The sequence below is a fragment of a genome, unplaced genomic scaffold, assembly GCF_019419815.1.
Source record: "Pyrus x bretschneideri cultivar Hongxiangsu unplaced genomic scaffold, Pyrus_bretschneideri_v1 Contig62, whole genome shotgun sequence".
Classification (NCBI taxonomy): Eukaryota; Viridiplantae; Streptophyta; class Magnoliopsida; order Rosales; family Rosaceae; genus Pyrus; species Pyrus x bretschneideri.
Window position 1 is genome coordinate 2439639 of NW_025999801.1, and position 11867 is coordinate 2451505.

An 11867-nucleotide genomic window follows, 5' to 3' on the forward strand; every position below is an offset into this window, starting at 1 on the left:
GATTTCGGATGAAATAAATGAAAACTTAGCCAATAGCCATTCAGAGGAGCTCAATTGGTAAGACGTAACTGGTTGTGTGCTTTACACTACTGAACAGACTCCGCAAGGAAATAATACAAACTAGAAAAATCTTCAGAACAAAAATTAGAGTGAAACAACATGGCAATGCAAAACTAAATTGCTTTAAGTGAGCCGATCTTAGGCCTGGATCATTATACCAATGTCGACTGAGGCCAAATTGCATTTTCGACAATCAGGATCAACTCCAACAGTTTATCAGGAAATCGCAGTGTTGAGAGAAGTACGGACAATCAGGGTCCCAAAATTTGATCATCAAACTAACCTAGATTAAAATTTGAACAGGCCAATTACGTTTCTGACCATGAGGATCAACTCCAGTAGTTTCTAAGGAAATGTCAATGTCACGATGATGGGAAGCACGAGCAATGCTTATTCAAAGAAGAATTCTTGCAGCTGGACAAGCTTCAGTACCAACTGCTGCTGATCCGTCAACATTAGATTTTCCTGATGTCACAGCAATTGGTTCCCTTGAATGTCAAAATCGTTTGTTGCCAGTGCGTTTTGGGAGTATACGAGGATGTTGATAGAACAGTCAGCACTTCTTTGCAGAACCTGCTGGTAAAACCAGTCTCAAACCACAACACAACTCCAAAACACCAGGTTGTTTCAGATTCCACATCAGTTAAGCTGCTAGCTGGACTGTTGAAGTTTGGTTCCAACTCAACACTTGCAGTAAAATCGACTTCATCCGACTTCATTGTCACCAAGTTAAAGCTCTGTGAAACAAAATCAAAGAAAATCATTGCCGACCAAATTAGAGTCACTGGTCTGCACATATAGTCCAAAACCAATTGAAGACCTGATACATTGTGATATGCACACATATCACAAAATTTAATACTTGCACAACACCAACCTGGAGAACAGCAGCATTGGTTACTAAACCATGATCATCCAATAGGGATTTGGGCTGCACCTTCAACAAGTTCATTGCCAACAGAAGACATGTTGAAACCATACACATTTTCCCAAAATGGAAGACCGGTAGCTCCTTTTCCAAATCCTGCAACAAACTAAGAAAAAAAGGGAAAATTTGAATCGAAAAAACAAAAGAACAAAGTAACCCTAAGAACAACATATGGAGACGTATGTGAAGAACTGAAGAGATAGAGGCTAGAGTGACAACTCACAATAGTTGTTGCATCAGGAAGCATGGCACCTCCAGGTTTTAACCACCGATCCCGTGCATAAAGCACTGAACTGAGCATTGCCTCATAAAGTAGGCAGTACCCTATCCATTCACTCAGTAATACATCAACGCTATGAGGTTCAAATTCGATTAGTATAGATTTATCAAGCTCCTTAACCATACCTTAAACCACTTCAACTACCCTGGTGCTATGGTTAGTAATATCACCAAGACTCTTACTCCGCAAAAGACCATTATCTTTCCCAATCTGTAAATTGTCATTAGCAAACCCAACTAAGTACTAACAACAAGCTGTGTCAGGAGTCCCAGGACATGAAATGCTTTTAAGAGAACTAGGAAATTTTACCCAAGTTGCCACGGAAGCCATTTTCTCACTTGCTTCAATTGCAATCACCTTTGAAGCACCCGTTTTGGGCTGCAAAGAGACTATTATGGGGAAATGATTAAGTTAAGAGGAGCAATGTTTGTAGTTAAGTAATGGAACATAGAGAATAATGACAATGATTACACTTTAGATAGTCATTGCCTAAAATTAACATCTGCAGATTGGCTATTTGACAAACGTTGTATTTTCTTGATCACATGTCATGAAAAATACACATGAAAACTAGTAAATGGCTTGCACAAATCAATGTTGAATTGATAGATAAAATATGAAAGTAGTAACAAGTTAACAACCCGTATAGCATTGTTTAACGTACTCTGCAATCTTAAGTATTTAAATTTAAACTATAGTATTTGTACACATTTCTAGAGAGAACCCAATACAAGGCTCTGCAAAGTCAAACCATACAAAGCAGTGTCCTGCAAAGTCACACTCCCAAATGTTAATGGCAGGGCCTCAAATGTTTTCCTATTCAAAGGTTTTTACTCTTTCTACTTTTTCTTTCCCTCACTATTCAAATATGGCTAAAGGAGATCCAAGAAGTTATTATTCCATGTTAATGTTTTTTCTAGAGACATCTTCAACTGATCATATCAGAGACATCTAAGTTTCCAGTCCTTACAACTATTCAAATGCAACAAGCAATCTTGTATTTAACAAGATTCATGGGTAAGACAGTCAACCAATAAAGCATAGTAATCTCAACAAAAACAAAGAAGTACAGAGAAAAACCGCCCCTTTGACAAAACCAGCCGTAAGGAACAAATCCCATGCAAAGTTTGTTTTTGGTTTTAAATGAATTCTAGATAAAACCATAATTTTCTACCCGAGCACAGACATTGAGTATTTAACAATACAAAGATGTGTCTACCCATTACAAGGGAAAGGCTCTAATTTTCCATCTAATAAGTACATTCCAACAAAAATCACCCCTCTTTGTTGTTATCATTCCCATGGAGGTCCAATTAGAATCAGGATGAAATTATTCACACTTTCTGTGAATACACAAACCTACTCTCGAAAGTGAGCAATTTCCCGATAATAACAGTTTTGAATTAAAACCACTAGAAATGTTACAACATGGATACAGGAATGTTTTCATGACATCACTGGTTTGCATTGCATTTGCACCAAGATTAGATCCATAATGAAGTGCAGAATCAGAAAGAATCAACTAATTGTTACATCCATAAGAAAGCAACTAAGTCTCACCTAAGTATATCTGTGCCGCAACCTACATCCATCACTATTGCACTCTTGAAGAGAGATGGATTCCTTAAAATAGTTTGTCTGTAAGCATCCATTCTTGCCTGCATAATGACAACTAAGAGTCTAAATCAAACTACAATACCAACAGAAACAGGTTTTTCATTTCAAACTTTCTTCTACCAGGACATATAGATTAACTTAATACCTTATCACTAAGCATCTCTCTGTGAATGCCAAATGAACTGTAAGCGCCAAAGTAATCATCATTAACGTTCTTGATATCCTTTGAACCATGATATGGAATATAAGCTCTTAAAATCTCTTCTTTTTTCTTTCTATCAGCTGACCCAACATGTTCTCCTGAATCCAAACCATTGATGGTCACCTTTCCAGGAGAACTTGCATTGTTCGAGAAGCCATTGAATGATGAAGCAACATTTTTCCCACTTTCATTAGAGGTATCATAATCAATAGCGATCTTTGGTACATGAATATCATGATCAATACAGATCTCTTCAAACTGCCTCAAATCACTAATAAGTTCATCCTTGTCAACTGCTGCAGCATAGACATCTCACCTTCTTCATCTCACCAAAGCTATACAAGACCGAATCGTCTTGCAAGAACGGTTTAGATACTCATCACTATCCCATTCAGGTGTAACATCTTTGAAATCAGTTGTTTCATGCAAATGATTCTGTAGATCTGGTTGGACTGACAAGTTTGCCCACAACTCCAACATCTGTTTTCCGCAACCTGGAAACAAATGGAATCAGCTGAAGATACGAAAAGGAAACACTTTGCTCTGCACATTAACATTCAAATTCGAAAATTCCTAACGACCTTAAAAAAAAAATAATAATAATATAAAACACAATGAATACCAACAAACGAAGTCAAAATGAGTAAACTTTTTAAAAGATTAAAAATGCCATTCAAACATTAAAACAAATTCAGCCAACTACGGGCTCATTTGGGAAGTGGTTTAAATGAATAAAAGTGCTTTAGAGAAAATGTATTTCTCTAAAATCGCTTTCAGTCATTTAGCCCATTTTGGTCATTTCATGTTATGCAGAGCACAAGGACTGGAAGATTGCTCTTTTTAACCCATTTCTCATTAGTATCCTAACACTAATCAAAACAGTGGATTTAACTTCACATTAGATAAAGAAACAAACTTTAATTTTGGACTTCTTAGCATTGTCACCAAAGATACTACCCGATAAAATCAAATTCTTCAAACTTCTCTTACTCAAACAAATCAAAACCGAAAGCGAAAGAACTCCACAAACAACGGTAATCCAGTCCCATTACTACATTCTAGCTCAAAAAATTTTAATTTTTTTCATTCCCTTTGTCTGTCTGTCAGCTTAGTGACTGACCTGAGAGAGAACGAAGTTAATGAGCTTGAAGGAGTCGTAGAAATTCAGACACAGCGCTTTCCGAACGGCGCGAAAGTCAAAACGGTGGGTCGAAGTGCAGTGGTCGAAGAGGTGGTCGTAGGAACTGTACCTGGAGTCGCAGAACAAGCACAGGAAGTCTGAGCCCTCTTCTTCTTCTTCGTCTTCGTCTTCTGGTTCTGCATTCCAATCGCTCCAGTCTTGGAGCTCTTCGGATTCTTCATCGTTCGTCGTCGTTTGCTGTGAATGTGGGTTCGTACTCGATGCCGTTCTTTCCATGACGAATTTGAGAGAGAGATTGGAATGTATTTCTTCATTTTGAACCTTAAACCCTCTATAAACCCTACTAACCTGCGTTTTTAATTTGAAAATTTGGTGGATTTGCCACCGGCTCTAACTTATTGCAAACGTACCCCTCTTTTAAAATGTTTGCACCATTTCACATATACCACCAATGAACAAGTTCGAGTTAATTACACTTTGAACCATCGTTGTTTTGTTCTTCTAACAGTTTGGTCCCAAACTTTTGAAAATTGGCAAAATATAATCCATAATGATATGTTGTAAAGATGTTGCGAATGGCCAAACTAAAGTGAGCAGTCAAGTACGGCTGATGGAGAATACAAGTCAAAGTTATATGGCTTACAACAAGTGACCCTCTACCACGGTGATGAAGATAAGTATTGTCTTTATGTCACGGCGTGGGTTCGAATATCGTCGACTTTTTATTCTAACAAATTTATAGTTTGACCAAATAATAAATAAATAAATAAAATTTACATGACTTGCATAGCAGAAGTTTGGTTTTATGACGGATGAAGATTTGTATCATATGTTCAAATCAAAAAGAAGAAAAGAAGAAAGTAATAATACTGGTTTCCTTCACTCTCCTCTTTTAACCTCATTTAATTAAACTGATACTAGTAAAGAAAATAAACAAAGTTAACAAAAAATCTCACTCTTTTATTATTTATAACACATTATCAGCATGACATTCTAACTTGAATGATTAGGTGCCGGGCACGTAGACCATGCGGGCCCCACACAAGAAGAGTGTTGGACCTCAATGATTAGGTGAAGGCGAGCATGAAATGCCTTGTTTCTACAACCCAGATTATAAAGTCATTGCCATCTAATGGTGGCGTGCACTCAGGTTTTGATCTAGTGTGGCACGCCAAACTACATTAGTTTCCAACAATTTTTATCCGAAGGTTCAAATTCAATTTAATCAATTTTAACGGTAATAAAAAATATACAACCGCTCAAATGTAAATCCAACGGTCAAAATAATATTATTAATTAATCCAAATCAGATCCATTATCCAAAACTCTATAATACACATCCATTTGTTCACTAATCAATAAAAGAATTTCTTCTCTTGGGAATTTGAATTTTTTTTACATCAAAATGTTCATAAAATAAAACAAGCTAGATTATACAAAAATTATTTCTAAAATTATTAGAAAAAAAAAAGAAATACAAAAAATTTAACAAATTATAAAATTAAAGTTGGAAATTATAAGTGTCCAATCTCATACGTATATGACACAACCCCGACCGAAATCAAGGTGTGAGCTTTCAAAACCATTTCAATTATCAAAGATAGTAACCACTCGCCGTAAAACTTGTATAATTTCCCAGAAATAGAATACATCTGTATATCAAAACCATGCTCAGAATAGCAAAATCCACATATATGCCATGTCGAATATCTCAGTGTAAAAATATGTAAGCCAGGTGATAAAAATCAATGCAAATGATATGTCAGCCGAAGTCACTTAACGTGACCTGTACGGCTGAATCTAGAGCTCATCCATCTAGCAAAAAAAACAAAAGCCCACTCACACTTTTTGTTTTGCGCCATTCCAGGTTCTAGTTAGGAGTGTTTTTTGATGGCTTGCGAGGAATCCACGATAGCTTTGATAGATTATCACTATTGTAGGATTACCTTTGGTGTTGTATAATTAGTATTCGTCTTGTTGGACTACACTTAGGCTACTTATGCTCTGGTTGTGAATTCACACTTATTTCGTCTTGCACCTTATCTTATCTAGTGCTTTGATACCAAACTGACACACCCCGACTAAACTTAAGATGTGACAGCTAGCACACCCTAATTTCGATCATGGTGTGTCATATAAGTGAATAGTGCAAAAATACGAGGCTAAATTTTGTGATTTAGCTTTGGGTTAGAGATAGCCTAAATAACCAAAAAAATAAAAAGGTTTAGGTTGCAAGTAGCCAAAATAGTTCATGTTGTAAGTAACAGAAAAGGTTCGAAATAAAGGAAAGTTTTCAAATGCCAAAAACCGCTAGGGTTTTGAATTCTACAGTGTAAGTTATTCACCGTCGACGTCGACCATGATTCCGGTCTGCAATTTCAAGAACCTTCGATTAGGGTTTTCAACATTTTCTTCTACATTTGCTTCCAAATATGTAAAACCCTCACACTTCCTTCTTCATATTCAGATACTCTGCAGACAGTTGACCTCAAAAATCCCAGAAACCCACCACAGTTTCACAGTCAATTACCTCATAAACTCATGTGGGCTGTCCCCAGAAGGTGCGATTTCAGCATCTAAGTGGGTCGAGTTGCGATCCCCCAAAATTGCAGACTCCTTTCTGTCCTTCCTCAGAAACCATGGATTCTCTGCAACCCAGATCTCGAAGGTGGTCAGGTCCTGCCCACAACTTCTTTACTCCAATCCGGAGAAAACCCTTTTGCCAAAGCTTGAATTTTTCAGGTCGATTGGAGTTTCAAGGGAGGCCCTTGCAAAAACTCTCGCACATAATCCACAGATTTTGGCTATGAGCTTGGAGAAGCGGATTACACCCACTTATAATTTCCTTAGGAGTATCATTTCTGAGAAGAACTTCGTTGCCTTTTTGAAGGGCGGTTCGCAGATTTTCTTGGAAGGGCATTCGAAGAATGTGGCACCAAATATTGAAATTTTGAGAGAATTAGGTATGCCCCAATCACGTATTTCTCTGTTGCTAACTCATTTCCTACCTGTTTATTACGAAAGCCTGAGGATGTTGGCAGAGTTGTGGATGAGGTTAAGCAAATGGGCTTTAATCTGGAAAAATCAATGTCTGTGATGGCAATAAAAGCGTTGTGTAGTAGTAATAGTAAGTCCATATGGAATCGTAATTCAGAAGCTTATAAGAGGTGGGGTTGGTCTGAGGATGATGTTCTCACTGCTTTCAGGCAGTTCCTGCAGTGTATGACTAAGTCGGAGAAGAAAATAGCGCAAGTAATGGAATTGTTATTGAACAAGATGGGATGGCCGCTAAGAATGATTACCAAGTACCCGGTGGTCATGAGTTTTAGTTTGGAGAAGAGAATTATCCCAAGATGTAAGGTTGTAAAAGTTTTTGCGGTTGAAGGGATTGGTAAATATTGAAAACCTGAGTTGAGTACCGTGTTCCTACCAACGGAGAAGAAGTTCTTGGACAGATTTGTGACCAGATATCTCCACCAAGTACCTCAAATTGTGAGTGTGTATCATGGAAATGTTCGTATCCAGGGTGTGTGATCTCCATTCATATTTTGCTGGAGCAGATTCACTTGGTTGCCAGTGGCTGAAAATATAAATTCGTTGGTTGGTCTTTCACTTCTCCGCTGCCTAGCTGCTTTAATTGTATATTCTATCATATTAGAACACCAGCTTGGCTTTTGTTGGTATGGAAAAATGCTTTGAACATTAGTCTTGCTTCTATTGGTGTTTAACTATTTAAGAGAGGAGTGAAAAAAACCTTTTTGTTTCGTCTATTCAGATCAAAGGTATCCATTCATACCAAAAGAAACAAATGCGCACAAACACACACATAGCTCATGGCTATTGATGGTCTATGTAATGAAGAGTCATTTCTTTTATCGTTTGTCACTGGGGATGAATAAATCTATTTTAACATGTCTGAGTACGTTCTTATCTAAAGAGTGGTATGCTGTTACAACGTTACTTGTTTATTGTTTCAACTCTGTAAGAAAAACATGTTCAATAAACTTAAAATTCTCTCTTTCAAATAGTATATAAAGAGCTACAGGTCATGAATGAGTGCTTATTTGATTTTCCCGTTGTTAGACTGTGCTGTACTTACAATAAATGAAGAATAAAATACTTTGTAAGCCCCTCAGTTTTTTTAGGAGCCTATGATGCTGGATTTGTAGGACTTGCAGGTTTTCTTCATGCTGTGAAGCTACCTTCTCTACTGAAGGTAACTTAGCGGTTTGCCCTAATTGTTTTGGAGGAAAAACTAAGGTGGTTTTTTGTTTTGGCAGTGGAATGGGGTGGAATGAAGTGTGTTTTTTCGTTTTGTGAAGATTCTTTGTTTCTAGGCTCTTCTTCTTCCATGTCATCCAGAGAGTAATTCCTTTCACTTTTCCTGAACCATGGTGTTCATACAGTACTCTTCTCCCCAGCGGATTTTCATATTTAACAAGTATTGTATTTATAATTTAATACACTTGTACAGCACCACCAAGCTATATTTGCATGTCAGTGAATACGATATGATTCAGAATCCTGATTTTTTGCAGCTCTTTATCAATTTCTGGCATTACTGTGACAATTGATTAGTAGATTCAATCTAGCCGACATATCATACTGCATTTGAAGATTTTTTTTGTAGGGGGTGAGTTGCCTTCATAATCTGGAGTGTCCTAATAAGCTGAGTTGCTTTCGGGTTGGAACTTAAAAGGTCTTTAAGGAGTGTCCTAAACCCTAAATAAAAGCATACATCATTTGAGTTGGTTGCTTTTATAGTACATATTACTACTAGTTTGCTTGTATATGGTGCCCTCAGCCTGTATTGACAAGGCTATCTACTTGCAGGTGTGGGTAGTATGTTCATAGCGAGGCTACAGAAGGCGAGCGAGGGCATCCTAGTCTATTGGTTACTGTAAGCTATTATAATTGTACCTTAGACGTGGATTCAAGTCTTATACACTTCAATTATCTCCATCCTAATTAATCGGTTGTATGAATCCCAAAATGTCACTGGGGTCGGTTTTAAGCCAAGCTTTCCTCAAAGAAATTCAAAGTAAATTCCAAAATGTTGTGTGAAATTCCTTGTATTTTGGTGGGTGCACGCACGGACGCATGTATGTGGCAGTTAATGTGCACATTAGGGTTTTGGATTGGAAAGCCAACCATGTTATAAAACCCAATAGGACCATGCAATGTTTAATGTGACTGAAACGTTTATACATGTGAATATATATATATACATATATATATATATTATTGTATTGTATAGCAGGCTTAATGGGATCTTTATTTAAATTGTCTATGTTTTCAACAAACCATTTGTATGAGGCAGAAGATATATTTACATCTACATTCAATAAATTTTAAAATTCTTCACCACTTTTTTTAGTGATAGGCTAACCTAAAAAACTGAACACGACCCGAATAAAACCGAACCCGATAATTCCAAACCGTTTGGTAACTGAAATCGAAACTTGTCGCAAGTTTTGGTATGGTATTTGGTTTCCATTAAGGGTTTGTTCGGTAAAATCGAACTAAACGGAAATAGGTTTTAATATAATTTAATATTTAGTTGAAGTAATACTAGTCGTTGGATTTTGTGAGATTGGATCTTAATTGTTCGTTTTAAACTCAACTCTCTCTCTCTCAATCTCACCTCAGTATCTTAGCCCTTCTCTTGACTTCGACACCCTTTCCCTCGACCTCCCTACACTTTCTTCTCCGGTGTCATAACTTCGGCCACACCAAACTAGACCATAGTGACCACCAACCACACCCCACACCTCGCCCTCATTCGAACCGTAATTGCGAAAATCTTGAACTCAGACCTATCTCCTCTTCGCAAGCTTGAACCCAAATCTTGAACCCGGACCTCTCTTTCCTTTCACAATCTCAAACTCAACCACCACCATTAGTTTGTCGGTTGTCTCTCTCCCTCTCGTTCTAAACAATGGGCAACCACCACCCTTTCGTCATGCTCGTCTCTCTCTTGAAAGTAAGTCTAAATACGAATTATGAAATTGTGAAATTGTGAAATTGTGAAATTAAGGATTTTGATTGTGAATGGGATGAATTTTAGAATTTAGGTTTTTAATTTGGGATAAATTACTAAGGCATTGGCATGAATTCAGGGTTTAAAGATTTGTGAATGGGAATTAGGGTTTTAATTTTAAAATGAGGATTGAATTTTAGGGTTTAATTTGGGATAAGTTATCAGGGAACGAGTTGAATTTCAGGTTTAAGAATTCATTGTTGTTGTTTCTTGTTTGCAGTTTGAAGCAATTAGAATCCTCCAGAAATTTCTCATTCCTTTTTTTTTTTTTTTTTTTTTCAATATCTCGTTATCGAACCAACCCGAATTACCAAAAATTATTTCGGTTTTACCAATTTCGGGAAACCAAAAATTATGGTTTGGTTTTGGTATAGGTTTTCAATTTCCAAACTTGTTTAGTTCAGTTGCCAAACTGAACCCGGTTTCTCGAAATTTTGGTAAAAATCGAATAATTTTGGTAATTCGGGTCGATTCGGTAAAGATCTTGAAATAAAAGAAGGAATGAGAAGTTGTTGGAGGATTCAAAATTGCTTCAAACTGCAAACAAGAAACAACAACAATGACATTCTTAAAACCTGAAATTCAGCTTGACACGTCTCGATCCCCATGTCCAGGGGACATCGGGATGGCCACGTGCTAGTCGGACACCCGAGGGTGACGCAAACCATTTAATGAATGCATTATGTCGAGAACATGTCAAACATGCATATAAATTTCGCGTGAATTACGCAATATAATATTCAAATGCAAACCTTACCAAAATAATTTAATAATATTCAACGTCAAATAAATGATAATAATAATGCATGACATGTACGGAAGCATATATCTAACTCAGAATACAAGCAAAGTTGTTATTACAAGTGATGTCAAAGCAGAGAGGATGACACGATGTCACTGGTAGGGGAATGCCTTGTAGCTCGGATCGTATGCCTCGTTTTTATGTCCTGAGGGGAGCGCAAAACAAACATGAGTGGACCAAGTTGATATATAAGTAATACTGAAACACATTATTCATCAACGTACTAAATCCTAAAGTTTATGAAAACTTCATAGTATAATATGTAATAGGTTCGAAAACCCTAGCATGCATAAAACCTTCAATAAAACATATATCATATATAGTGTGCTAAATAGTGGTATCAGTATCGTCCGAAGGCATAGAGAAACTCTTTATTCGCCTGTAGGCTCCTACAGCATGCACCTAACAGGCATATACGTATCACTCGCCCGTAGGCTCCTACAGCACCCCACCCAAAGGTATATATATGTATCATTACCTGTAGGCAGAACAGTGACCAATAGATAAGCACAAAACATTGAATATAATTTTTCCATAATAAGTATTATTTCAACGGAGCTTAGTAGCTCAAACATCATATCTCAAAAATATCTTCGTAGTATATAGTCATTCATCATATATACTACAAAGAACATGAAAATTGACAAGGTATGGTATTCCAAAATATTCTCAGTAAAGCATGATATCTCATAAAGTGTAAATCTAATTTACTCATAAATGTTTCATAAAACATAACCACTAAATCATGCTTTTCATATTTGCATTTCTAATATTAAAATATGCATTTTAGAAAGGGT

General features: G+C 36.8%; 2 pseudogenes; one reads left to right on the forward strand and one right to left on the reverse strand.

Moving 5' to 3' along the window:
• Nucleotides 1-343: 343 nt before the first annotated feature.
• Nucleotides 344-4714, reverse strand: LOC103961907 (annotated as a pseudogene).
• Nucleotides 4715-6487: 1773 nt separating this feature from the next.
• Nucleotides 6488-9123, forward strand: LOC125467852 (annotated as a pseudogene).
• The last annotated feature ends 2744 nt before the right edge of the window (nt 9124-11867 follow it).